General features: G+C 41.3%; 1 protein-coding gene across 1 annotated transcript in view; it reads left to right on the forward strand.

Annotated features, from left to right (window-relative positions):
* Positions 1–312: 312 nt before the first annotated feature.
* The window catches only part of Lrrn1 (leucine rich repeat neuronal 1), a 37621-nt gene continuing 14646 nt past the window's right edge, over positions 313–23287 (forward strand). The window contains exon 1 of the mRNA XM_036182312.1: positions 313–849. The gene's annotated coding sequence lies outside the window, so the exon portion shown is untranslated. The remainder of the gene's footprint in view (positions 850–23287) is intronic.

The following is a 23287-nucleotide window of genomic DNA, read 5'->3' on the forward strand; positions in this document are numbered from 1 at the left end:
CCCTCACCCAGTCGCAGCCTTTCGTCCTCATTTAAAAAAAAAAAAAAGGAAGAAGAAGAAGAAGAAAGAAAGAAAGAAAAGGAACAGCTAGCTGCTCCCTGCAGCGACGGTAGAGGCGCAGCGGTCTGGCAGGCCCCAGGTTGCGGGGCTGGGGTGCCCCTTTGTTGGGCGGGCTACAGATGGTGTCCCGGAGCGGGTCTGCGTCTAGGCGGGCGGGGGGGGGGGGCGGGGGGGCGGGGGGAAAACCGGGAAGGGGTCGGCGGGAGGGGAGGAGACGGCTGAGCAGCCAATCAGCGCGCAGCCCATCAGCTGACCGCTTTTGCTTACACCAGGTGCACGCCGGCTGCGGGGAGCACAAAGCGGGGCGCACGGAGGGCGCGGGCAGGGAGCTGCGGAACGAGGCGAGGCCCGTGCGCCCCGGTTTGCAGCGCTTGCCGGGCAGGGACCGGGGCCCACGGCGTCCTCCCAGGCAGCGGCATCTGTGCCACTGCCTCCCGAGGCGCCTAGAACGCCTTCCCTGAGACCTGATCGTTCACTGCCCCGCCCTCTGAACCCGGTTTCTTCTTCCCTCCTTCCCTATTCTGCCCGTCTCTACTCCGACCCCCAAGAACCGGATTTAGCTCAGCCCCGCGCAGCAGCTGTTGCTCCTGCGGCTGTCTCGCCTTGCGTCTTGGTGCTCTGCCCGGGGTCCCCCGAGGAGCCAGTGCGCTCTGCGGGCTGGGAGGAGGCGCTGCTCCTCTGGTCCACATCCTCAGGCTGCTGCTGCTGCTGCTGCTGCTGCTGCTGCTGCTGCTGCCACCGCCGCCCGCTCTGTGCGCACCCCGACACCCCCACCAGCCGGGCCTCAGGGTAAGTGCCTGGACCAACTGGGCTGCAGCGGGAGGTTTGGGAGGCAGCGAGGGGGGTGTGGAAGCAAACTTGGCAGCTTGGAGGACCCTACCGTGTTTAAGAAACCTCGGGATAAGATCGCAGGTCTAAGGGGAACAAGGGGGCGCGGTTTCTGGAGCTGGGCTTGAGGGGACGAAGTCGGGAAAGGAGAATCTAGTTATTGTCCTCTTGCTTTAAAAATGAAACAGGGAGAGTTGAGACGGCAGGCCAGACGAAAATGGGCAAAAGGCAATGACTGGAGCTGAGCCCCCAGGATTTCAGGGATCCGCCAGGGATGGTGTCCTGGGTGAGAAAGAGAAGGGAAGGCTTGGGGATGTGAACAGGGAAAGAAGCTGGAGCCTGGGAAGAGCGCAGACAGAAGACCCAGGGAGTTGGAATGGGGTCAAGAGGAGAGAAAGGAAGGTGGCAGGTTGTGGGGAAAGGAAGAGGTCTTGGCAATGACCTCACTGTTAAGAATAAAGAGCAAGGAGCATAATTAACAAAACATTGAGAGTACTGAAGTCAGAGCATTGGGGAGAACATACTCAACTATTATGTGGTACAAGAAGGAGAAAACTGTACGTTTTGGAACTAGAAGCAGTAGCCCCTTAAGGAGGCTTGTCATGGATGTGGATTTCAAGGAAGCCTTGGTCTCTTCCAGGCATTTTGCTCCAGGATCAGTAGCTAGGAAAGTTTGCCAGCGAGTGTCCTTTGTGCTGCATGGAGAGGGGGTGTGGGCTGCTGCCGCCTGGTTCGGTGCTTCCTCGGTTCCCGCAGTCACCGCTACCTGACGGGGAAGTCCATGGCTGGTTGGGTTTCCCCAGAAAAGCCAGGCAGGCAAGAGGCACCTCGTGCACTGGGCAGGTTGGAAAGTTCGTCCTGGGACTGTGGCCCAATAGCAGGCATGGATGCGCAGGCTGGAAGATTCCGTAGTAGAACTAGCTCTAGAGGGACCTCGCCTGCGGTATCCACAGCAGTAGCTTCAAAGCAAACTGTGCAGAGTGAGCAGAGTGTCAAAGCCTTTGAGTGACTGAACCATGTAAGCAAAGCTCCTAATTAGTACATTCATTCTCAGACCCAGATAACAAAACAAATATGGAATTCAGATTCGCTGAGGGAACACGTACTGCTGACTTGGACTTTTTTTCTGTAGGCTTTTCTGAGACAATACGTTATTTTGTTTTCCAGTTCGATTTACCACGGCCATCTAGACAATTAATATTATTGCTATATTGTCATGACTTCATTTTTAAAAGCTGGAACTTGAGAAGTGGAAACTTGAGGAAGACTTATACTTTGACCTGTATAAAGCTGGAGTCGAAGTGGTATTACTGGCTCCAGGGCCGTGTGTCATGAAGTCTCTAATTTGCATGCAAATGTGAGCGGATCCTGGCAGATGTCTGGCCTCATCCATTCACATGAAGGAATTTGAAAAGACAAGGAGTCTTCAGTTAACAATAGACCTTAAGAACATGGAATAAAGGCCCAGTGTGGGTTTCTCTGTTTGGGGATTCCATGGCTTGCTGACACATTTATTCAAGAGCCAAATTCTTAGTGTGGTATTATATGGAAAGCTCATACACTTGCTCTTACCTGGATGTATCTGTGCATACTGCATAGAGGGGATATTCCTATGCAGGCAGTAACTTTAATCACTTCTGGTGGCTTGAAATGATTTCTTCACTGACTGTTCAACTTTTAGAGTTCTTTCCTTTTTCTTTGAGTATTTTTTTTTTTCATTTTGGCCAACATTTGCTCCCTGCCCTGAGAGATAATATAGGAAAAGGTACTTGTCACTGATCAACTGGAAGGTCTCAGTAAAATGGTCCTTGTCCATTTAACCTCATTTGAGATCCTTAGGTGGCTAAGTTAAAAGGCTGCAGTTGATGAGAGCATCCCATTTCAGCAAAGGGAGTGGACGTGTGTGTGTGTGTGTGTGTGTGTGTGTGTGTGTGTGTGTGTGTCCTAGTACTAAACAGTGAACAGGGGAAGTAATTCAATGGACTCCCAAAGCAAGGACCTTTCTGTCTTGTATGAATATTATTAGCTGGTCAGCCATGTTATTCACCTCCTGACTTAGTAAGACTGATAGAACAAAAGCTGGACCACATGGGCCACATGTGAGGCTTGCAGCGATAACCCCTGACAAGCCAGACCCAGAAACTCTTTTGTCAGCCCTCAACACTGTTGGCGGGGAAAAGAAACCTATTCACCCAACAGGGTTTGAGGACCCTATCCATTTTCTATATACTCACCAAAAGAGACATTAAAATACAACAGAAAGACAATATTGCTTTGAGGGGCTTGACTGGGGAGAGGGGTGGACAACAGATGTTAGCATGCTGTTTCACATGTTTTCTGAAATTGTTGTTATTATGATTATCATATTCTGGTCCAGTGCCCTTTATATATAAAGCAGCTTACTCTAGTTAGGAAAAAAAAAAAAGAATCAAGTGCAATCTGATTGAGAAGTGTTAATGGCCAAGTTTGCGTTTTCTGTCTTGAAGCGATGCAGAGGTCAGAAAGCAGCATTTGTGTGCTGAGCTCTTCTGTTACTCACAAACCTGGCTTTCGGCCTCCCTGATGCATTTGAGGGATGATGATATAATAAAAATGGCATCTCCAAACTAAACCCACATACCCCTGTGATATAAAATTACTAGAGGGTAGCTGTGAAATCAAGGTAGGATGCCACCGCATCACATCTACGAACTGTCAACTGCTAGCCTCCCTAGGGGATAGGTTTAATACAGGAAGGCCTGAGTTTGCATTCTGGCAAATACAAGTAATAAGGTACTTAATTATTAGAAAAGATTGCTCTGTTAAATTTAAAAACAAACAAACAAACAAACTCAGACCAGATCCAACTGTAGATGTTAGTTCTGACAAAGTAGGCATAGGTAGCTCCTGTGAGATTCCGGAACTGTGAGATGAACAAGTAAGATAAACATGAGGAAGTGGAACCTTGGCCTCTGTGGAGAGTCTTATATTGCTGGGCTCTTGACCTGAACTTCTCCATCTATTACAAATAATCTCTCTCAGCGACATAGCCAGGGAGCATAAGTACTTAAAAATCAACTTCTAAGAAATACATTTACTATTACAGTTAATAGTTCGATTCCCCCCACCTGGCTGACTATAAATAACCATCAGTTATCTGCCACTTTAAATAAGCTATAGACTGTAGATAAAATATGATACATTACAGGCATAGGTGCTACTTTTATCAGACTTTCACAGTGCTCTCTTATACTTTCTTTTTCAGCTACAAATATTCTCTGATTCATTTCACCACTAATATAAGGCTGCTCAAATATTGTATTTAATTTTTTGTAATTATTATGCTGAACATCTATTTTGAGTTAAGCCAATCTGAAGATAAAGCAGCTTCCATTTTAAAACCATATTTTGTTTTCTGAGAACAATGGAAATATCTTTAACTCATGAATAGAGCTTTGATTAATATTTTATTCAGAATGAAATTTAAAATTATATAGATGAAGTCAGAAAAACATGTAGTCTTTCTTATTTGGGATCAAAGAACAGAATACAAACCAAGGCTAAACCCAGTAAAATGCAGTATTTTAGAGACCACAAGAGAGCCATTGGATCTTAAAGTTTTAAATGGAGTTCAATTTAAAACTCATTTTCTCTCTCTTTTAGCATATCAACATTCTGGGTATATTTCAGACTTTAGTTTCTATGTCTCAAAGAACAGATATAATAAATGGTTTATTGATCTTGCATTATTTTACCAGTTATTTGGTTGATAAGTAGACTATTACCTGTTATACCCAAGTGATCTGGTATGTCTTCCTTAACCTGCTAACGTTGAGATTCCTCAGTTGTAACATAGCATGGCTGGGCCAATAGGGCTGAAGGGACTAACTATCATAATTGATTAGATTGTCAAAAAGGATTGTAAAAGCTTTGCCTCCAGGACCACAACTACCATAAACATTTAACTTGAATGGAATCATCATATCTACTGACCTGAAAAATTGCCCCTAAGAAGCAGAGAAAATAGGTGTAGGCTTGCAATACACATCAAAGGTGCTGTTCATCCTAATTTCAGAGCACCTGCTAAAAAGACCAGTGCATTAGGTCAAGACACTTAGTTTTGAAAGCTGTGGAGTAGAGCTGCTTTTATAGTGGCTTCTTACCTTCCATTTACACTCTTTATAGCTCAGATGTTGTGAAGTTATTTGAAAGCTCTGATTACTGTAAATGAGTTGTAATCTTCTGACCCAGGCTGTCTTAGCTCACATCTATTATACTACGGGCAGACATGGACTCCACAGCTGTCACCTCATTTGTGTATGAAACAGACACATTGGTGGCATTTTTGGGGGGTTACCATAGTTACATTAACAATGTACATGTGACATGATGTGTTTCCATGTGAAAGGTTTTTGTGGTAGATATTTTGTAGACCTGGGACTAAAGTACAACTATTTAAAGTTTAAGGAACCCATAAATTAGTCTGCCATTGTTCTCTGGAGCCACTTTATCAATCACAGGAGGGTAGCCTCTCCATAGCCATGTCCAAGAAATGGCAATCAAGAAACTTTCCCTAATAGAGATTTCCAAGAGAGGCATTGCTGAACCTCTGCAAGGGGATACTGTGGAATATTCATTTCAAAATATTTGGTTTTCCTATTTAGTGCTGCCTTTTGTGAGCTAGCATATTAACATAGTTATTGTCAATTCAAAAGGGGAAACCTGGACATTACCAGCATCATTGCCTATCTCAGTAAAATCTGGAAAAGAACCACAAATCCATGTGTCTTTACTGGCAATAAGCACAATCCGAGGGTCTCCATTTTTGCAAAGAAAGAAAGATAGCTTAATTGGTTTCATGTCTGTAATTTCCCCCTCTTGGAATAAAGAATACCATTAACCCCCATTGTTATTTCACAATAGTAGTGAGTCTTCATTTGTATCTATGATAATCAGCATAATCAAGTACAGTACACAGTGAGGAAAGCTCAGAGCAGCATCCAGCTCTGAGAATAATGCCTGAATGTGTGACCTTCTGGGTGTCCTGCAACCATCCTGATGCTTTATATCCCTGTCACAGTGCTGCTGTAAGGAACCAGGAAAGCTGCTAGATGCTTCTAGGATTATCCCTGCAAAAAACTAGATTTCTGCTCCGATGCAGTGGTTTTCTGGATAGCTAATGGCTGAGGGAACAACTTCATCTTTCCTAAAAGGGGATTTTTCTAGTCCCTAGTCCTACAGCTAAAATGGTTTATGTTATTGTTTTCCTTTTAAAAAGAATTCCTGGGGCTGGAAAGATGTTCCAGAGGCTAAGATCACTGGTTGCTCATTCAGAAAACCAGGGTTAAGTCCTCAGAACCCACACGATGGCTTACAACCAACTGTAATTCCTGTTCTGGGGATCTGATACTTTTGATTTCCATGGGCATCAAGCACACAGGTAGTGCACATATATGCATGCAGGTAAAACACTCATACACAGAAAATAAAACAAACACATAAAACAACCCCCCAGTATTGACAGTGTCACAGTCCCTGGCCTGGTAGGCTCTGCTAGGGGAAAGAATTTATAGAGAGAAACAGGAAGTTGGTTATGGTCCCTAAACATCAGTTCACCTGATAAGTACATTCTGAACATTAGCTACATGCAAGATGTCACATAAGGCTCTGAACTCAAATGAAGTTAGCTTGATTTTTCTGCAGTTCATACTCTAAATCCAGCACAAGCATCCTGTGTCCATCAGTCCTTGTATTTTTCTACATTCTTCAGTGCACAGAATGAAAAAGCTACTTTAAGCAGAAGATTTCCAGTAGGGGCAACCCCCCCCCCCCTACACACACACGGTATTCAGAAAACTGACAAAAATTTATTTTAAAGACAATTGAAAACATCTATTGTGTAAAAGGCAAGGGTAGTAATAAGGACCCCAAAATGCTTAATATGGTCTCCTTCAACCAAGAATTACCTGATTCTGTATCATTAGAACCAGGAACAACTTTCAAGACTCAGCTTTGCATCTATGATCTCAGAGACCAAACTCCACCCAGAAACTTTAAGAACTGCTTCAACTTGTGGATGATAACCTGAAGAAATGGTCAGAGCCTTGGCAGCAGGCACCTTTATCTGCTGGGCCATCTTACTGACCCCAATAATGTAGCTTTCTGGATTTGATTGGATTTTTGTGGGGAGGGGAAGAGGTAGTTCAGCTTTCTTACCAGAAAATGACAACTGAGCTATGTGTGCATGCACACAGTGTGTGTGCATACATGTACATATGAACACACAGGAGGTAATAAATTCCATACTAAAAAGCTTATGCCTGTTTATTTCTTGTTAGTAAGACTGGTGCGTCAAAGTGAGTTTTGAAGAGAACTTTCTCTCAAGAGTCTAAAGGTGTATTGACCCTTCACTTCTCTTGGATAGTGTAATATTTTCTTGGGAGAAGAGAGAAAAGCTGTGTGGCCACGCAAAGCTTCATGCATTCTCAGTGATTCCATGATCCTAAGTAAGAGTTACATAGGATTTCTGTCACATCCTGAGCATTCCAAGGCAGTAAGGGAATCTCCATTAACTCATCAAACATGAGTTATGGAATCTGCATTCTCATTAACTCACCCGACTATCACAGAACAGCCAAGAACAATGAAATAGCCATTGCTGGATTTCTGTGGCTTGTTATTGCTGATTAGGCTTCTGGGCACTGACGATGACATGTGAGGCTCAATCCCCCAGAGAAGCAGTTAACTTTGCATTGCTCTGTGGGGACAGAGCTCACCTCCACATGTACTCACAAACTCATCATTTCTTACCCAGGAGGCTAGCTAAGACTGCAGAGATATTTGCAGGAAAGCACAAAATTCATGCACAGATCTCAGAAGTGGAGTATTTTTCTTTTCATGTATGAAGGATAGCACTGACAAAATGGGCCCCTAGTGAAGAAGTTTCCAAATGGCTTCGCTATCGCAACTGAGCAATGGAATGAGAGATTGGGTCTATGCAAATGAGATGCTTAGTGATTGGAAGGAAAATATTACATAGGGCTTCTAAATTATATCCCCAGAGTCAATCATTTCCCCTAACACACCAGAGTAGTAGGAGAATAATAAAAATCTCCAATATTAGTCCTTAGCTTCTGCAGTATACCAGGAGAAACCACAAACACTTTATATACATTAACTTACATACCTGTCACAAATATAACATTTCTGCTTTCTAGCCAAGGCATCTGAAGACCCTCCTCTGTGACTCACAGAGCTGGTGAGAGGCAGAGTCAAGATGTGAACTTAGGTCCATCTCACTCTAAATCTGCACTACTGAAGCACATAGCTGTGTCTCTCCCTCTTTAATTGAGGCTCTAGAACAAAAGGACTGGATTAGATGAATTCCAGTAGCCTACCCATATTCTACAAAATTCTCTAATTTCACGTGAAGTAATACTTAAATCAAATAAAGTATTTCATTGCTTTTAAATTTCAAATCTAATTTCATATTTTACTTACCTAATAACTATTGAACTGTCCTTTAAAATTATATTGGGATTACTAACCATATTTTTTAAGTTTATTTAAAATAATTTTGTAGGGATGAAAATGTACTTTTGAATATTATGTTCTTCTGATCTTTATCATCACAGTGTATATTATTATTTTATCATTGACTCAATTTTGGTTTCTAAAGATTGTCAACTTAAGAGTTAGTGAGATAGTTCAGTAGATAAAGTACTTTCTGTGTGAACATGAGAACCTGAATTTGGATCCTAAGCACCCATATTATAAGGCAGGCATGATGTTGGCATGTACCTGGAATCCCATAGCTGGCAAGGCTTAGTGAGACAGGAGCTTGTTGGCAAACCACTGTAGCTCAATCAGTAAGCTTCAGGTTCAGTGAAAGACAAGAAAGAAAGAAAGAAAGAAAGAAAGAAAGAAAGAAAGAAAGAAAGAAAGGAAGGAAGGAAGGAAGGAAGGAAGGAAGGAAGGAAGGAAGGAAGGAAGAAGAAGAAGAAGAAAGAAAGAAAGAAAGAAAGAAAGAAAGAAAGAAAGAAAGAAAGAAAGAAAGAAAGAAGGAAGGAAAGAAAGAAGGAAAGAAGAAAAAGGCAAGCAATAGAGTAAGGTATCCAGTATCCAATTCTGACTTTTGGCCTCCAAATGCGCATGAACACATGTGTGTGAATCCTCCCACACATGCATACCACCACCCACACAAGTGATAAGCACCATCCTGTTACACATAGAAAAGGCAAATGTAAAGTGTTTAACTTTGAAATGAATTACTGTCTTTAACATTTGCAGAGGTAAGTTGCTGAATCTTGGGGGAAAAGAGTTAAATGATTTTTTTTTTCCCAGAGCTTCAAGCTGCAATCAGTGTTTAAAACAACTACCTGAGCTGTTTCTAAAGAACATTCTCCTTTAATGTATCCTTCTGTCATGGAAGTGATTCATCAGAACAGCATGTCAGTCGGTGCCAGACTGTTTCATCCAAGGTCGGGGATGGGGGGTGATGATGAGGCAGTTCTTAGAATTGGGAAAATTAGTTTAAAACTGTCTCTGAGGTTTGAAAGTATCTCCCTGAGCCTTAGTATCCCTATCTGCAAAATGGGGATTGTGATGGTAAAACCTACCTTAGAGGAACATGAATACAAAGCCCTTTGAATAGGACACCACAAATGGTCCTTAGTATGTGGTAGCAGTGCATGGAAGAGGGGTTATACCAGCAACTGACCTTTCCAGCTGCTATATGTCTGCATTCTTACAAGAATTTAAGGGACAATGAGATTCAGACTAGATGTTCTATGAAGTCACCAGCTCACACAGTTGTCACTTTTGGTGGTAGAACTCAAGAGAACTTTCTATTTAAGGACTGGCAAATAGAGGAATGCATCTGAGCCTTCGCTGTTATTATTTCCAGATCATATCTTGTCCTCATCCATTTCCTGTCACTGTAACAAAGTACCTGGGGCAGTGTATTTTTTAAAGCCTATTTGACTCACCATGCTGGTAAGTAGAAAGTCCACATAGCATATTGTACTTATTAACCATGCTGTGGTCCCCTCACCATGTTACAACATGCAGGAAGAACCTCCATGTTGTAAGTAAATGAGGACATAAGAAAAGTGAGCCAGGAAAGGTGAGCTTGCTTCCTAACAACCATTCCCGAAGGAGGCTGGTTAGCTCCACTGCCTCTGCCTTGCTACAGCTAGCAGATTTTCATTTGCACTTGAAAGGGTGAGTCTAGAATGTCATCTTTGAAATCCCTGTGAGGTGGAAGCTAGGATCATTTACAAAGAACATTATGCACATTGTCTTGTTTATCTCATAAAAGTGCTCTGTTTGCACATGGCACCTTGCACAGCCTTGCTGCAGGGCGAGGGGCTTGGACCTGCCTCAACTGAATGTGCCAGGCTCTGCTGACTCCCCATGGGAGGCCTTCCCTTTTCAGAGGAGGGAATGGGTGTGGGTGGGTTGGGGGGAAGGCTGGGGCAGGCAGGAGGAGGAAAGAGAGGAGGATCTGTGATTGGGATGTAAAATGAATAAAAAATTTCTTAATTAAAAAAAAGTGCTGTTTGACAGTAGGTGAGTTTACTAGTCCCTGGTAAAATTCATACTCTTAGCTCTGTTCTTACTCCCAGATGCTCACCTAGCTACCTTGGGAAACTAACAAACATGATTTTCTAAGTGTGTTGAGAGGAGTGTGTAGCAACCCTGAGAGTTAAGTATTGTGGGTGTGTGTGGGAAAAGCCCTGAGACAGGAGCTTGCCCAGTATGTGTCAGTGAGTAAATATGGGAGAACACGAACCTTAACTGTGTTTCCCTCATGCTGCCCTTCCTTCCTTTTCTCAAGTCTCCTTCGTGTCCTCGCCTAAGTGCAGAACATCCTGTCTTAATTTGAGATTATTTATTTATATCACTGCAATGCCATCACAACCACACAGCTCCATAAGGAAAAAGTCTACAACTAAGTCTCTGGTCCCTGGCACCCATAAAAACACTTGGCATAGGGAAAATGCACTCAGCAAACATTCAGTGAGTAGGAGAAGAGATTTCCATATCGTGTCTGTTTCATTTTGCCAATAGTGCATCTTTGAAACAATGTTTAGCTGTCTCCTCTGTACTTGGGTAGAAGATGAGTCCTTCATATGCATGCATTATACTCAGATGTTAATGTCTCTCTCGGAGGGTTGTTATGAAACATAGAACTCAATGTGAGAAACCTTTCATGCTATTATTACTAAATAATGTTATTAATCCAAGTGTTCAGTACATGCACACAGCATATAAAGTTCTCTTAGAAGGGAGATGTGAGGGGTATATGAAATTACATGGCATTATTCCCTTTCAGACTTGGTGGAGAGAGATATAGTCAAGGGAAGCAAGGCAAAAAAAAAAAAAAAAAAAATCAGAGAAAGCAGAAGATGAGGCCAGATGCATTTAGCTTTGACTCTCCACTGTAAGACATACTGGCTGTGCAGACTTGGTTGGTTATAAAAGACTGCTTTTTTCTCCCCACCCTCTCTCATCTGCAGAGAGGAGTATATATGGGAAAGAACTTGGCACAGTTCTTAGAGCACGACAGTCTGCCGTTCAGTCATTTGGCAAACAGTGTCAGTACCGTTTGTGAGCAGATTCTTTTTCTCCCATAAGCTAGGAATACAGTGGTGAGCAAAGGGTTGCTACTGTCATCGGCCATCAGGCATGGAGCTTGTTGGCTGCTGGGAGAGAAAAGCAATAATCTGGTCATCACCCAAGTAAATATGAAATCATGGCTGTATTCCTAAATCCAGTGATCATGGGGCCCAAAGAATATGACCTGGAGATATGAAAGAGAAGACCTCTTCAAAGAGGCAACATCTCAACAAAAATCTGTAAGACAAGCAAGAGTTAGGCAGGCAAAGGGTGTGAGCAGGGTGAGATTTACAAGTGAAAGCCCAGGGGTGGCAAGGAGTGTGGTGGGCTTGAGGGACAGGAGAAATTCCAGTGTGACCTAAGAACAGAGAAGACAGAGCCAGTGTGAGAAGATGAATAAGAAGGGTTTGAGGTACTTTACAAGGAGGTGGGGCTCGGGAGGTGACTGCACAAGCCTGAGGACCTGAGTTCAGATCCCTAGAACCCATGTAAAAGCCAGGCATGTGACAGCTGTGCATACCTGTAACCCTTACACTGGGAGACAGAGATAGGTGTGTTCTGTGGCTTTCCCACTAGCTGAATTGATGAACTCCAGGTTCAGCCAGAGACCCTGTCGCAAAAGCAAAAAGGTAGAGAAAGAGAGGAGATACTTAACATCAGCCTCTGGTCTCCAGTGTGTGTGCATGAGTATGTACATCTGTGAACAGGTATACACATATGCATATGCCACATACAAAATTTAAAAAATAAATTAATTGTGTGTAGACAAAGCAGAAGGCTTCAATTGTTCACTAAGAGGATAGCATGGAGTCCTGGCTGGCTGTGTGGCATGTGTCTGATGTGTTTGATATGGCATATGCCCAGGTCCAAGAATAAAGATCACACCCAGAGGATCTTTCCTGTATTATGTGTCTCAATTAAGTTACTTGAATCTTGATTATCAGAAAACCAAGGAAAAGAAAGAATAGAAAGAAAAATGAGAGTCAAAATATCAGTGTCTTATAAGTTAGCTTTCTTCTTTTGAATTATTTTCATTGCCTTCTTGCCCCTTCTAATGCATTTTCCTTTTATTATAGCTTAGTGTCACAAGAGTTAACTGACAAGCCATCACCTATTTTGCCTATGGAGCACAATTTCTTAACACTAATTTGGAGATATCTCAAAATACTCTCATACACGTGGCTCACGGATGAGATATCATTGTTGTCCATGATATATAAATCACTCCACTTATGTAAATCACTCTTGGCTTCATCTTTCATTACCACGAGAATGGAGCCTGATGGTGAGTCTGCATGGTCCTCTGTGAGATTGCATGCCGAGTACCTTCTCCCAGAGCACTAATGACTGAAAAGTGTTCCTTAGTGATTTCTCCTCAGTGGCAAGATCTGCTCTCCTGTCTGATCTCTGTCACTGAGGTTCATAGTGCAACTGTGGTTCACTGTTGTTATCTACTTATAACTACAAACAGATAATGTCACCAGGTAGAGTTGTCGGAGGAGGTGTGTGTGTGTGTGAGTGTGTGTGTGTACATATTCATGAATATGTAGAAACAAGAATTAGGAAGAAGCTGTCTATGCACTTGAGTGTGCATGTGGGGATACATGCTGAGGCCACAGGACAACCTCAGCTGTTCTCTCTTAAGCTTGCCTACTTCAGTGTTTTAGATAGAACCTGCAACTCACCAGATTAGCTAGGTTGGTTGACCAGGAAGTCCCAGGGATCTACCTGTCCCTGCTTCCCCAGTGCTGGGATTACAAATAACCACCAACCATGCCTGGCTTTTCAAAAACAAAACTCGTTAATCTTGGTGAATCAAACTCTAGACCTTGTGCTTACAAGTCAAGCACTTTGCTGCCTGGGTTATCACCCCATCCTTCTCCTCCTCAGTTATTTTTCAGCCATATTCGGTTATCTTTCATTCTGTGGGAGCCTTTTGTCACTCATCCGCTTTTCCCTCTTTGCCCCTTGAGATCATAAGAAGGGTCTCACTAGATCTTGATGATGTCATCTTCCATATTTCATTCTCAACATAATGTCACTCCAAAATGCTGGTTGTCTACACTCAAATGTCTGCTGGTGAGAGGAAATAGCAGTGTCTAGTATCAGGAATTAACTACATCTATGTGACAAAGTTTACTTGCCACACAAGACTGAAGCCTCTGTGAGCTGGCCCAGCAGGGAGGGGCATGGAACAGAAGAAACCCAGACCACCAGTCCCCACATTCCCGAGGGGTTGCCCGAGGGGAAACCCATTTCACTTCCAGAGTGCTCTTGCCTGGCTCTCTGCTAGCCTGAGAACCACAGTCAGCACAGGTGAAGTCCACATTTAATAACTCCTTCCTTTTTCACATCTAGTCAGCTGTAGTGCCTAAGAGATGCCTCTGGAGTTGTCATCCACAAATGTCCCTTAAATGTGGTCCTTTTTTGACTATCACCACCACCCTCATGCCAGGTCTTCTTACATTTTCATGTAGCTTGTTATAGAGGCTTATTTACCACTTCCCAAGGATTTTCACTTGTTCTTCCTCCTTCCCTTCTACCTTGCACATAGCTGGTAGACTGATCCTTATCTGAAAAATAGTTCCACGGTCTCCCCAATAAGAAATAGGTTAAAATGCCTTAGCAAAATCATAAAAGTGCTGTACATACTTCCCTGTCTGGGTTTCCATCCCTCTCACGGAACAACCTAAAGCCCATTCAAAGGAAGTAGTTTCTGGTCCACACACTTGCTCCAGCTGTCTGCTTTAGACTTTAACCAGTAGAGTGTTATTCAGTGGTGAGCAGCTGACTCTCTTTTTAAAAGGCCCGATTTGTAGGCTATTAGGCCACTGATATGTCTGTGGACTAGATTTGGAAAGAAGCATTCGCGATTAGCTCCAAATACCACTCCTTTGCACACATCTCCCCTTCTGTGAAGAACACTGCCGCTCCCTCGTCTCCTCTGCCCCAGAAGCGTTGCTCAGTAAATTATTTTCATTCCTTTCTATTATGTCTGTGCATTTGGAATGTATGGAACACCTAATTACTAGCTCATGTTGGTGGTAATATTTATCAGCCCCAAATACTACGCTAACATGGGTGCTCTCTTTAGGTTTTTGAGACTTAAAAGACACAAAGCTATATATTTGCATTTTGGGGCCATCATGCTGGAACCTAATGCTGGTCACTTTCTTGGAGAAATGTTTTTCTGATTTTGTTTTAAAACCATGTTGGTTGTTGTTATCTAAATTTAAATACAATTTTAAGTAATAATAAATATTTCCTCAGTCAGGCTTGGTAATGAAGGCTTGTAATCCAGGCACTTAGGAAGCTAAGGCAAGAAGATTACAGGTTCAAGGCCAGCCTGGGTTACAGAATGAATTCAAGACAAGCTTAGGCAAATTATGTCTAAAAACATTAAAAAACAAACAAAAAAAAACCACCTTAGAATACATGTCAGTGGCAGAGCACTTATATATCACGTACAAGGTCTCACACTCAATCCCCAGTACCAGAGAGCATACACATATATGTATACATATACACATATACACATATACATGTGTGTATTCCTTCATTGTTATAGCCATTTGAATTATTAGAATATCCCATAGTTTAATTTGTCCTTAAATCTCAAATCCCACAGAAAACTTGTAAGGTGCACAGTTATCCTGCATTGTATCAGATAGATGACAATGCAGGTTGTTTGTTTATTTTAAAGAAAATGGCTTATGTTTTTAATTACTTAACTCATTTACTGGTGGAGTATAAACACAAAACAACAAAATTTTGTAGTTAAAACATGTCCCGATGTGGTGATGTTTTCAAAGGGGTACTGTTTAAAAGAAAGGAGCAAGGGAGGAAAAAAGGGGAGGAGAAGGGAGGGGGGAGGAAGGGAGAGGGAGGGAGGGGGAAGGAAGAGGGAGTGAAGAGGGAGGGAGGGGGGAAGGAGGGAGGGTGGGAGGAAGGGTGGGAGGGAAAGCAAACTTAGCATGAATGTGTGTGGTTTCATGCACAGGTCCTTACAAGCTCTTCGTGATTCTTCTCCAACGTCTCTTCTTGGAATTGTACCTGGTTTTATTACTGATTTCTGGTTTTACCCAAACCCACTGAGGAATAGGATGATTTTACTGTGTTTGTTTTCCAGCAACAGCAAGATCCTCCGAGTTTCTAGGAGATGACATGGTTGGTTCAGAAGAAGAGGGTCAAGTGCACATTGAGAATAACAGAGAGAAAGGGGATGGTCTGTCTGAGTCAGAATGGTGTCTTATTAAGAAAGTACCCTTTTATTTAAGAGATAAGTTTAGTTTTGCATCATTACAAAAATGACTTTTATTTTTATAGTTCAAAATTTTAACTGTAATTTCTATTAGAAAACTAGGGGCTAAGCATGTAATAAAGATGATCTTCTAATAACATTGGGTTATGTTATAGTTTAATGGCTATAAATTATACTGTGGATATTCAAGGATGATTATTCTTTTTACTTGCAACTTAATAAAACTCACGAATTGAGGAGAATGCATGGAAAGCATGATTTATAATGCCTGCAGGCATGTTAATGTTTTCAGCTGTTCCCTTGCACCATCTGATTAGATAAGACCTTAGCTGCATAATGAAGGATCAGCCACTAAAGTGCTCTGGTGGGTTTATGGTGCCCAGGTCATCCATGCTCTGAGCACTTTTGAGTACTGGACCATTAGTTTCAAATGCATATAAAGATAGGGGACACATCTGTATCAAGGAGATGCTATAATAAGAAAATATTTCAAATTCATGAAAGCAGTTTTCACCTAATTGTAATTGCCAAAAACAATTTAAAAACCTGATTAACAGAAATTCTAATTAACCAAATAACCCCTCCACACACACATACACCTAAGTCTACTTTTAGGAGGAAAAGGGAAATTTTTAAGAAAATAAGTTAATTACAAGGGTTCTAGTTTTAAAAAATATTCAATATCAATTCATCATCAGAGTTTTGAAGAAAATTATGTTAAAAATAAACTTATAAAAGGGAAAAATAAAAACTTAAAGTTTTATACTACAAACTTTTTAGGAAACCTTGAGCTAACCAGAAATTTAAATCTATAAATTTCCCAAGCCTATCATTTTTTCTAGATTGTATGCTACAAGTTAGTTTTCTTATAAGTAACTAAGAGAACACTGCAGGGTATCCCAGTGTACACTGGAATCCAATTAGACAGTTGAGGTTAGTGCTATCACTTAAAAAACCAATAATTCAAAAGCTAACAAATGGTGACTTTAAAATCAACCTTTGCACTATTCGTTATGGGAATTCAGACATTTGCACTAGTAAGAGTTCTCCAAAAACAAAACCCATAGGAAGACAGGCAGATATTTGCTAGGTAGGTATTTAAATGACAGATAGATAGATAGATAGATAGATAGATAGATAGATAGATAGCAGACATACATACATACATACATACATACATACATACATACATACATACATACATAGAAAGAAAGAATCAGGGCTCTGTAAAGAAACAGAACCAATAGAGTAGATGGGCAAATAGATGATAAGTAGTTAGACATATGACTAATTGATTGTTTGACTGATTGATTCATAGAGAAACAGATAGATAATAAACTTGAGATTATGGGAATTGTCTCAGGATTCTATAGGAGTCTGTATCTGACATATAGCAAGGTAAAAACTCCTGAAAGTTATTCAGTCCCAGTGTGGCAGGTGCATAACACCCCCCTTCCATCTTTTTGGCCCTGCCTTCTGGCTTTGGCCATTGGGAAACATTCTTCCTATAGGCATATTGTTTTCTTTATTCTCTCAAAGTGATATAGTCACACAGATCTTGACATCCTATTAGACCCGTTATATAAAAATAGCTTCGGAGAGGCGCTGGAAACCAAGTTTATTTTAAGAGTTTGGGGACAGCTGGCTTTGTTTTGCTGCTTTATCATGTTCAGCCCCATGTGCTCACTTCCTCTCAAGCCAAAGGACAACTGCTGACATTCACCTGAACACTGATGTATTAAACATTGAGCAGTGGGAAAGTTTAGGCCAGAGATGCATGTTCTTTCATACATTTGTCTTTGATTTATTCATCTGTTTATTGAGAAATAAGGTCTAACGTTTCACAGGCTGGCTTTGAGCTCATTTTGTAGCTGATGGCGAACTTCTCATTTTCCTGCCTTCACCTCCCTAGTGCTGGCATTACAGGTATGCATCAGCACACCTGGTTATGCAGTGCTGGTAATGGAGTCTGGGGATTCATAAGTGCAAAGCAAGAGATCTACAACAATACCAATATAAGCTACAGCCCCAGGCACTAACTTCAGATTTTTAAAGGAACACTTTCATGTGAAAGAGATACATCCTTGACATTTTCTTAAAATTTGGAAATTTTCAAATTTCAAGTAGCCAGACTCTTTAGAGAATGACATTACACTAGAACTATCAGCTTCCATCTTATTGCCATGTAATTTTTTTATAAAGTTAAAATTATAGGAGACAGAACAGAACACTAGTGAAGCAAAGGAAAATAAGTGCAATAAATGTCCAAAATAAATAGACTGTTTGGTATGTTTTGGTGAAAAGAGGGTTTTTACTATTAAAGGCAAATCTTTAATCCTGCCTTGGAGTGAAATCAAATCTGGTACAATAGAATGGAGGTGCTCAGCTTGGTGAACATTCAAAATCTGTAGCTTGGCATCAGCAGTCTACACATGGCGTTTTCTGAATCGACAGTGATAAATCTTGTATTTTCATAGGTGCTTCTGAATATAATGTTTGAAGCTATTGTAGCAACAAGCTCCATTGTCACATTTATTTAACACAGCAAAAACTGTGTCTGTGTCCAAATAAAACTACTAAGCAATATTCTGTGAGGTACTTAAAGTAACAAACCTGAATTAATGTTGCCAAACTAAAGGTGTAGTAGTTATTTAACATTTTCTCAGGCTACTAATTAGAAAGCAATTATTTTATGTAGACATATTACAAGAAGAGAATTAAAAATAATCTGTAAAAGATTAAAATTAATTGGTTTTATGATAGTTTATGTCACTGTTCTTGCTAAAAGCAGCAATAAAAATAGTTCCATTATTGGTTGCAGTTCTGTTCTGTTTAGTCCCCTGTCAGTTTCCCAATTCAATAATGTTAAATTATGTCTTTAATTTAAGATATGCAAATATCCTACTTTTTCAAAAGAGGGGGAGGGTATTAATTATACAAGTGATTTAGCCAGGAAGAACTAAAATATTCTTTTCTGGGTCCTGATTTAAGAGTTTCCCAAGCTATGTCTTGGATGTGGCTTCCAAAATGTTGGAAAAAAGTCATCTGGGCATAGAACTGAGATGGTTCATGAACAATTACAGGTGTAGGCTATGAGATCCTTGGAAATGAAAGGGCAGAGATCATTGAGTTTTCTGAAGTACTTATAATGAAGAACTGGGTTTCCTTATCTCTACCCATGAGGACTTGAGACATCACAGAACACAGATTCCTTTCCTAATCCATAGTGTGAATTGGGAGTGTGGTGGGGAGGAGGCATGACAGTCAGTGCCTTAAGTATTAATAAAATGAATATCATAGAAAAGTAAATTACGTGGCCCCAAAGTAATTATTATGTGTATTAAAACCACGCACATTGTTGGTTCCCTAAGGCTACTATATCAAAGTACCATAAACTGGATGGCTTAAAACAATAGAATTTATTATTTCACAGCTGTAGAGATGAGAGTCCAAGAAAAAGCTGTTCATGCATCAGCAGGCTCGTGCTAGCTTGCCCCTTCCCAGCTTGCAAATCCTCATTGTTAACATGGTACTGTCCCCGATGTTTCTCATCATTTTCTCCATCCCTTAAAACCACCATGGGCTCAGCAAGTAAATGTGCTTGCTATCAAACCTAACCAGTCTGCACTCAGTCACCAGGACTCACACAGTAGAAGGAGAGGATTGACTCCACAAGTTGTAGACCTATACTAATGTGTGTGTGTGTGTGTGTGTGTGTGTGTATCTGTGTGTGTATTCTCTCACATACATACACATACACTAAATGTAAAAACATTATTTTTAAAGACGTATTGGGTTTGTACGTCATTGATCCCATTTCAGTCCCAGCTTTCCTTAACTAATTACATCTGTAATCTGATTAGCACAAACCAGTCACCATCGAAGATCTTGAGATTCCTAATTCACCTCTTTCTTAGGAAGCACATAGGTTAGTCTAGACCAAGTCTAGACATGGTGCATGTTGGACCTGGACATTCTACACATGTGAACTCACTGCATCCTTTCACCACCCACTAGCAAAGGACACTGCTACCCATGCCCAAAGGGAGACTAAGGAAACAACACATGTACAGAGTTGGGTCTGGATCTCAATCTGTTCGTCCAAGTCTGTACTCAGTTTCATTCTGAAGAGCAGCCCTCTTGGGTATCATATTTTCCAGAAACTCCTTATTTTATTTTATTTTGCTATTGGGAAATAAAGAGATAATTTCTAGAGTTCCCCAAAGCAGTTTCTATCTTCCTCATCATAATATGAAGTGTGTGTGTGTGTGTGTGTGTGTGTGTGTGTGTGTGTCTGTGTGTGTACTTAGTACTATTCTGAGTGACTATTCTATGCACAGCCTTCTATTACCCTCTGCTGGAGACACCATCAGAAAAAAATTATGAATAGTTTCAAGAAGCCTTCCCTTTAGGAAATATGCTGACTCATGACATACAGTATGGGGCTCCTCAGGGTTTTTTTTTAGGGATATTCTATATTATTTTCAAATATACCAGCAGGAAGAACAATGGTGGCCACCAGTTCTTGACTTATTAACATCCAAGTTATAGTGAAGACTTAATGCTTTCCTCATCCCAAGAGACTGGCAAGGGAATTCTTTCCTTATGATTTTCAATTTCTCTCTAATTCAAATTGTGAACTTACTTTTTTAAGAATTTCATGCATCCATATAATGTATTTTGATCAAGTCTGCCCTGTTCCCTCCCTTAACTTCCCCTCCCTTCACTCCCCCACCACTACTCCTGCTCAGTTTCTTGTGTATTCTTTTAAAGCCCCTTGAGTCTCCTTGGTCCTGCCAGTGTGTGCATGGATACAGGGGCATCTGCTGGAGCACTGAGAGGCTCTCAAGACCCACATCTCTGAAGAAAACCGACTCCCACACCTGGCAGCCACCAACTGTCAACAGTTCCTCAGTGTAGAGGGAGACATGAGGAGCCTCTTCCACCTCCAGCTGGGTTTTTGTCTGGCTTGATCTCATGCAGGTCTTGTACATGTGTTTACAGCCACTGTGAGATCCTGTGTAGAGTTGCAGTGTTTTACTATTTCCTTGAAATCATCCACCACCTCTGGCTTTTACAATCTTCCAACCCTCATTTCCACAAATCATCCCTAAGGCTTGGGAGAAGAGGGTATGATACAGATGTTCCATTTAGGGCTGATAACTGCACAGTATCTCTCTGTACATTGATCAGTTGTGGTCTGTGTATTAGTCACCATTTCCTGAACAAAGGTCCCCAGATGAGGAGTGGCAAATCACTACTCTGTGAATGTAAGTATGAGTACCTCAAGGGTAATGTAATACTATTTCCACTTAGGAATGCCTTGGCTTTCCTGTTTATCTTCTATGTGCTTCCATTGACAATATACCTATCTCATTGAGCCTTTGTTCTCTGTGATGTAACAGAGGAAATTCTAACCAATGGAAGACTATCTAAATGTATTTTGTGACCCCCTTGTTTGTTTGGGCTCATATATATTGGACATTTGTAGGCTGGTCACTCTGTTGAGGACAGTGTGTACTGTGATTAATAAACATAACCTTGGACCTCTTAGTCATTGTATGCATATGGTTCTAGCTATGTCTTTGCAGACAGCAGGATCCAGCCAACAGCCTGTGAGACCCTCTGAGCCTATGAGTGGTGTCTGAACAGAGTCAAACCAAAACAGAAAAAGGTTGAAGTATCTAAACCTGGTCCACATGTCAGCCCTCTGTGGCACTTTTACAAATACATATGTATCTCCAGATCCCATCTGGATGCAGTTCATCAAACCTTCATGAGGCAAAAGAATTCAGTGATGAATTTAATGAACAGCTGGATTTGGAGAGTGATAGCCACACTGTCTGCATTGGTAGCTGCTGGTCACATCTGGTTATTTAAATCTAATTGAAATCAATCAAAAATAAAATAAAACATCAACATTCCATTTCTTGTTCCCACTGGACACACTTCAAGTATGTAATAGGCACTCAAGAGCTGCCATGCTGGGATATGTACAAAAACAATGTTTCTGTCATGGCAGAGAGTCATATTGGGTGGCATTGATGAAGCAGGGCAGTCACAAGCTGGCAAGGTAGTCTTCCTGGCCCTGTGACATCATGAACCATGAAAAAAAAATTTAACTTTTATTAGGTTAGTCAGATTTAGTCAGCACCATCATACTGGACTTACTGGATGGAAACTGATACCAGCTTTCTGCAGAGGCTGGAAGAAAAGTATGGACCTGAGGGTAAATTTCTCTCAATCACAAGTATGTGTGGATGGAGAGGGGAGGCAGATCTATACCAAATTGAAAGATGTTTGTGTTTGTTTGTTTTTGTTTGTTTTTTAAGAAAAAGCTTTTAAGAGTGTCTGTAAGGGGAAAAATGATTTGCTGCTTCAAAGGCATCCATACTGTCTTTTCACAAATTCACTTAGCTTAGTTTACTGCTTCCATTCAGAATAAATAAGAAGTGTGTAGGAGGTAGGGCAGATTTCCATCTCTGGCTTCTGTTGTTGGTTTTATGTTTTGTTTTTGCTTGGAAGATGAGTAGAGAATGAACATTGCTGAGGACATCACTTTTCATGACAACCAGAAATGGGAAGTGTTTGTCTGTTATCTATTCTCACCTTACAAATAAGAGGCATGTAAATGCATTTTAACATAATACATGCAAAAAAAAGATATTTTCCATTTAAGTATGAAGTTGAAGTTGAAATCCTAAATAACTAGAATGTGAAGATTTAATTAACATTATATGACTTGTTTAATATCTTCAAAATAATGGCACTTTTGCAAATGCATTCTGAAAGTGAATTGGGAAAGGGAGGATTGGGCTTTCAAGAGGCACTCTTGATTTGTGGGAAGATGCCAAGCTTCCTTTGACCTCTCCAGAAGACAGTAGCTTATACCTGTATTTTATAGTAAAGTGGATTTAAATTATGGGGACTGCCACATCCCCAGCTTGAGTTCAATGGAAACGGAACTGATTTTGCTCTACAATTTTAATATTCTAGAACTCTCTAGGAATAGAGAGTATCCCAGGCTTCCCTGTGGCTTATTGAGATGAAGTCATCTGGGAAGAACCTGCACTGTCTTCCACAACTTTGAGAAACCCCCCACCCCTTTCAAGAAACCAGTCTCTTGTTAGGATACTTCAGGATTTACCCACTCACCTGACTGGAAATTGGGGGAGGGGTCATTTGGGAGGATCAAATGGCTATGGAAGATGATTTAAGATTTTTTGTTTTGTTTTGTTTCTTCATGACAGGGTTAGTCTGTGTGACCTCCGCTGTCCTGAAACTAGCTCTAGTTCCAGGCTGGCCTTGAACTCACAGAGATCCACCAGCCTCTACTTCCTGAGTACTGGGATAAAAGTGTGCGCCACCATCTCCCGGCCCTCCACCACTTTCTGACTGTATCTTCCAAACAGATCACTTGGAAACCCATGAATCAGTCAGTTCTTGCAGTGTTCCTACTTTCCTAGAATATTGTAAGGGAAAAAATAATGTGCCAAACAAGTGTCAGGTAGAAAAAGAGGGAAGCTGTTCCAGATGATT

Source organism: Onychomys torridus, chromosome 3 (genome assembly GCF_903995425.1).
Source record: "Onychomys torridus chromosome 3, mOncTor1.1, whole genome shotgun sequence".
In the NCBI taxonomy this organism is placed as follows: Eukaryota; Metazoa; Chordata; class Mammalia; order Rodentia; family Cricetidae; genus Onychomys; species Onychomys torridus.